Raw genomic sequence first — 6,259 nt, forward strand, 5'->3', positions numbered from 1 at the left:
GGTTTTTGTGGCTGTAAAACCCCCCTTAGCAACCCTCCTAGCCAATTTTCCAGGAACGTAGGCTAGAATATCGAGCATGGTCCCACCAAGTTTGGTAGAAATCGCACTATTACTAACGAAGATATAATAGGTCAAAGTTGTCGGTTCTTTGCAAATTCAATACTTTGAATGTCAATATCACGCCAAAGTGGATATTCTCATGTAATATATGCATACATTACATGCTACGTACAAATGGAAAAAATGCACACTCGAATGTTTTTATAAAGGAAATACACAAAACCTTTCAGACCTGAAGCGTCCAGCTTCCGGTTTGCTGACTTGTTTTATCTTTTCATTGAACTTCCGCTTTATATTAAAACTCAGCAATCTATGATTCATGTCCGGAGAGCTGAATGGTTAGAGTACAAAGCTATCGTACGGAAGGTCGCAGTTCAAATCTCACTGGTGGTAATGGAATTTGCATCGTGATATGACGTCGGATACCAGTCGACTAAATTTTCAACGAGTACCTGAGTCAAATCAGGGTAATAACCTTGAGCGAACGCAATGCTGATCACATTGCCTCCTGTAGGGTACTGTAATCCTATAGTGTACCGTTGCGGTCTTAAATGAAGTGCTCTAACACACTTCAAGGCCCTGATCCAATTGGATTGTTGCGCCAGCGATTATTATTATTATTAATCGATAGTTCAAATTCCAATCCAATCCATTCTACCTGATATGTGTCAACTTCCAATAGCTTGTTTGCCCACACAGCTGGCAAACTTATGATTACCGTCTGCGTCTACCATACTTTTCGCCAGATATTTATTGTGTTGGTTTGTTGTTGTTTTCAACAAAAGGTTTCGTATAAACCTCATCAAAATTGGTTTACTGTCTCTGTCTTTTTTCTTTCCAAGATGGAAAAGTTCATCACTTACCCGTCCTAACTCACTAAAACCACCTCCTTCTCCTTTGCTTACCCCGCGGGTATTACGTCGAGGGGAAGTGTCAGGCAATATGGGGAGTGGTCACATCCGAAGCGATAAATGTTTGCACAGTACAATCCGTGTCTGCTTAGGAAGTGAGTTAGCTCGCAGTTAACTTCACCATACCTTCGTTTGATCCATTTTGAGATATCTGGAATAATCCTGTGAGTCCAGGTTACTTTAGATGAATTATCCCACTTTTTTGCCAATCGAAAATAACTTCACTTCGTATTAATTGCCGACAATATGTGCAGCACTCGCCGATTGCATATGATGCTGAGGCGTCGACCCTAGTTCGCCAAGATGTCGATGGGGACAATGCTGCTATCATGCATGCTTGTTCGTCTGAAGTAATACGGTAAGCGCACAACGTTCGCAATGCGCTCAATCGGTATGGGGTTACGACTACTCTTCAATTTGCTTCTAGCTTCAATGTCATTGGCCAGACTGGGCTGCATAAATCAGGATGGAGCTGACAACTTTCGAGATAAAGAGCCGAAGGCTTTGCCTAGGGCTGCTGCATTCGCCAATATTCTTCCCTACAATGTAGCAACCTCGTAAGCTTTTGTTGCTAATTTCTCAATATGGAACTTGAATTTCAGTCTTTGATCAACCATGATCCCTAGGTATTTTAGTTGCGGTCGTACGATGTGTTCGCAAATTCTGATCTTCATCGATGTTTGCTTCCTCCGCTTGGTGACCAAAACTACCTAGGCATTATGCTCTGCAAGGGTTGGATCAGCCAGCGTCTTCTAGCCAAGATCTTATTTCAAAAATTGCCTCGTTTGTCAGGACCTCGATCTTCTCAATATCTTACCTTCAGTGTGTTTGTCTGCCTGTCACACGGATTTTTGCCAGAAACGGTTACACCAATTGACACCAAATTTGCTGGCAAGGTGGGAACTATGAACGCTTAAGCACATATTCGCGGATTCGCAATTGAGGAATTTAAGGAGAATCTCGAAACCTGCAAAAGGGTGGTATACTTTTTTTTCCACCAGATATAGTCATGTGGGGTATTAAATGAAAGGTCTCGATTAATACTTTTCAAGGCTGGTTGCAGTTCTGACATTGCAGCAAAATGGTCATTACTTTTACGAATTCATTATCAGATCATACTCACCCGAAAAACCTTCTGGTTTTCCCCTTGTTTGTTATAGTGATCCACCCAGATCGTTTCTTATCTTGTAAACCACTTCAGCTCATTCGTTATCCTGTTATGCATTCTGTCTATTCTATCTATCATAAAATTCGAGAAGTTTAGTACTACATGCAGTGAAAAGCTTGATATATTGATTCCATTATTATTATCATTCATTGAAGTGTCTAAATTCAGGCCTACCTTCATCGTCTAAACCCCACAGACCATTTTGAGGCTTCAGTATATCCATAGAACTCAGACAATTGAACTAGGTATGCTCTGGATCCTCACAAGCATCCACCATCATATTTACCTGATCACGATCTTCAGTTTTAGCTTGCGATGTATATCACCTTTTTGCCAGACAGTCACGATAAGCAATATTCTTCCTTAGATGAGCAATATACCTCGCAAAGTTTTTTATTACGCACACTGCACCTTCTGATGAAGCCTTGCAAACACTTGTAATTTTGAAGGCACTTCAATGGTATACACTCTATTGCTTCTTCCCATGCAACCGTATCGAGGGGACAGCATAATCTTTTTGCCTCTATTAAACTTTTGGAGCATTTTCCCGACTGCCTCAAACATACAGAGTGATCGGTATGTAAATGGTAACTCAAGGTCATCTATGCATGAGCTGTTCTGCGTCAGCCTTGACACTTTGCCGCGACAAAGAAAATTGCCTCCTCCAGATAAGCGTTGAATGCGCTAAGGAGTAGGTCTGCCGATGGTGGAACACCAGTTTTGACACCTTTGCCGAGATGCCCTCGGGTCCTAGCTCATTCACCTTTTTTACGAAGACTGCATTTTTGCAGGTCTTTCATGATGAAAAACGACCAATCTCCGACACCTTTCAAGCTGTTGTCATAATCGGAACGGATCTATTTTTTTGGCATTCAGTGAACAGGTATTCGACTTAACCATGATCTTTCAGCTTATAATCGAGTATTCACAGTTTCCCATCCACCCCGACGACTAGCTCTTGCCCCGCAAGGTGTTTTGCTTTTGTTTATCACCATGCAGAGTCTCCTTTTAGCTGATCTGTACCTTGTCATTGGAGTGCGTACCATCCTCCGGTAATGTAAGTGAAACTAATGACATTCTTTCTGCAAGTCGATAATATATAATATAATCTTCTAGGGCGTAGAAGTCTTGTAGGCTGTCGTTACCATAACTGAATTGATGACAGTGTTGGCTGTAGCGCTACCTCCTCCCGAAGTGTCCTTCAACGCGGCTTTGCTTATTCTAAGAGCCTCAACGAATTTCGCATGAGACATTCCACACGCTGAGAGAGTGCCGGGCTGATTGACAGATAGTGTCAACCACTTCGAACACGATGTATTGATGGTCGTTCACCGGAAAGTTTTCCAGAATTCGCAACCCGCCCAATGCTAAGGGCACTGATTCCGACGTGAAAGTGGGAGGGCTTTCTTGGCCGCATGGGCGTTGGAACCTTGGCTTGGATCCAGTGTTGAAACTATTACTCTCTGGAGTCTGGGTGAGATATGTTCCACTTATTCGTTTTTACATATTCGCTAAAAAGCATTATCTCTAAACACGAAATCCAGACAAAAGCATCCCTTCGGCCTTGAGTCCTAACCCAAAGTTTGGCGCCGCCCCGAACCCGGCGACAGCGGTTGCCAATAAGTCGGGCGACATGTGGCTGGGTCTTTGCTCGTGTGCTGTTCGCTGAGTAACACTAAATCCGCCTTAACCTCGGCAGAAAACTGCGCCAACAGTGCTAGCAGTTACAATCCGCAAAGCCATTCTGATTTTAAAGTCGGCTTGGGATTCAGTACTGGCTGTACTGCAAGCGAGTTGGAAGAAAGTTTGAACGGCTGCACCGATAGTACTGTCATGAATATTGCCGAAAGAAGTAACTTTTAAGAGAAAGACAATACTCCACTTGCTAATCTCATGCTTAGACGGGAAGTACAGAACTTCCGAATCAGATAAATCATGAGTTTTCGAATGGCACAATGCACAATGTGAATGAAAGACAGAATGATTATATTATTAACCAAAAGTTAAATTCATCGACTAACTGCTATTCCGCGGACGAGAAATTGAACATACGGGTCTCCCAGGCGGAGACAATTAATTTAGCTAATGGTTTGCTTTGCTCAACTAAGCAAAACTATTTACTTGTGTCTAAGATTGTTGCTATACGAAATATTAGAGACTGCAAAACCTGGCAAAGACAATCCATGATAAAACAAATAATTTCTCCACTTCTTAAGCTCATTATTTTATAAATTTTAGATACTGTGAATACTTCCATACGCATGATAAAATCTTATATGAAACTCCCGTAAACTGTTGTCGCGGACCTTTGTTTTTAAGGTTTTGTTTTGCAACATTAAAATCGATTCAATGTCTGTCTGTCTGTCCGTCTGTTTGTCTGTATGTCTGTCTGTCTGCCTGTCTGTCTGTCACAGGCACTTTTCTCAGAAAAGGCTATACCGATTGACATAAAATTTGGTGAAAATTTGTTAAAAAGGCGGGGAGTGGGAGGGGTAGAAAGTGATGATTTCTTTAACAGACCCATTCTCAGAAACTGCTGAACCGAAAAATCTGAAAAAAACCATGAAGCTGCCTCTATATGTTGCCCAGGCCTCAAAATACGTTCCATATCGATATCTGTTCAAATTAAGTTAATAATAGTATATTACCATATTTTTGGGAAAATTGAGTAAAACCCACCTTAAGTTTATCTCAGAGTTATAAAAGTTATAATATAATATGAACCATATTATCTCCAAGTTTGATCAAAATCATACTATTAGTAACAAAGTTACAGTAACTCAAAGTTATCTTTACCGCGTAAATGTACAACCCGAAGTACTAAATCTGACATGCTAAATGCATATTCTTAACGGGCAACGTACAAATGGGATAGTGTTTTACTCAAATATAATCACAGAAGAAGCAAACAAAACCTTTCATACCTGAAGCGCTGAGCTTCCGGTTTCCCGACTTGTTATATATTGAAAACGCTTGGAAATCAGCAATTATAAGAAATTAGAATTAGCAAAAACTTTTTTTCTAATTCTCGAGTGGGGACTATATTACACTTTATTATTTTTTAAACAAAACCCTAAAATTTAAGCGTTAAACAGATGAGCTCATACTTAAAAACCTCATCATCGTTTAAAGATAATGAAATTAATTCATTTGGAAGAAATTTATAGATGTTTACATACACGAAAGGATTGATCAATCAATTGGCGCCGAGAAACCATTAAATTCGCAAGCGCAGCCGCGAATGTTATTTTATTTCAATTCAGATAAAACGTGGACGGGTCTCGAATTGAGAATGATAATCACAATATTTTGATATCCGTCCAAAGCTGCATTGATTGTAAACTTCTTCAGCCGGATAAACATCCTAGAGGAATAGTAATTTTACAATTTCTGAAAAACCATTTTATAAGATACATAAATTAAATATTCTTTTATTTGTATAAATATTCTGTCGTCTCCAAACTTTGTGTAAAATATGAGCTTATCACGCGTTTGTTGATCAATTAAATAACTGAAGCGGCAGAAGAATAAAATACTAAATTTCTGTGATGAAAGTGTTTTGCTAATTTAGTGGAACCACTTTTAAAAAATAAAAGAAAACTATTCATTTATTTAGTCTTTAATGGAAATGTTTCAATGGAGGTTTTTTTAATTTTATTGGAATATTATGCGGAACACAGAAACAATACGACTTTAAATGCCAATCGACTTAAACACTTGTTCTGATTAAAAATGTGTGAATATTTCAGGAATTAATACATTTTATAGAATTCAAAAGGTGTCTTGTTAAACGTATTAGCAAATAAATATGATCTTCTCAGAGATAAAGCCTTTCACTATTAAAAATAAAAACGCGTCCACTTTAATCTCCTTTAGATTAACGCGATTTCAATTAAGTCTATTTCATTGGCCATGTCTGCCAATATATTTTATTGAAATGTTAATTTAACCACTAAAAATCTATCAGAGACAGATCACAATTAAAAATCAATTGACTTCTTTTCTTCAAGATTGTATTATTAATATTTATTCATATATTGAGGCTTTTCAAAAAAGGATATCTTTTTTATGACTGGCGTTAAATTGATCAAAGTTATGTAACTCACAATTTTGGCTTCTG

Source organism: Hermetia illucens, chromosome 3 (assembly GCF_905115235.1).
Source record: "Hermetia illucens chromosome 3, iHerIll2.2.curated.20191125, whole genome shotgun sequence".
NCBI classification, from domain to species: Eukaryota; Metazoa; Arthropoda; class Insecta; order Diptera; family Stratiomyidae; genus Hermetia; species Hermetia illucens.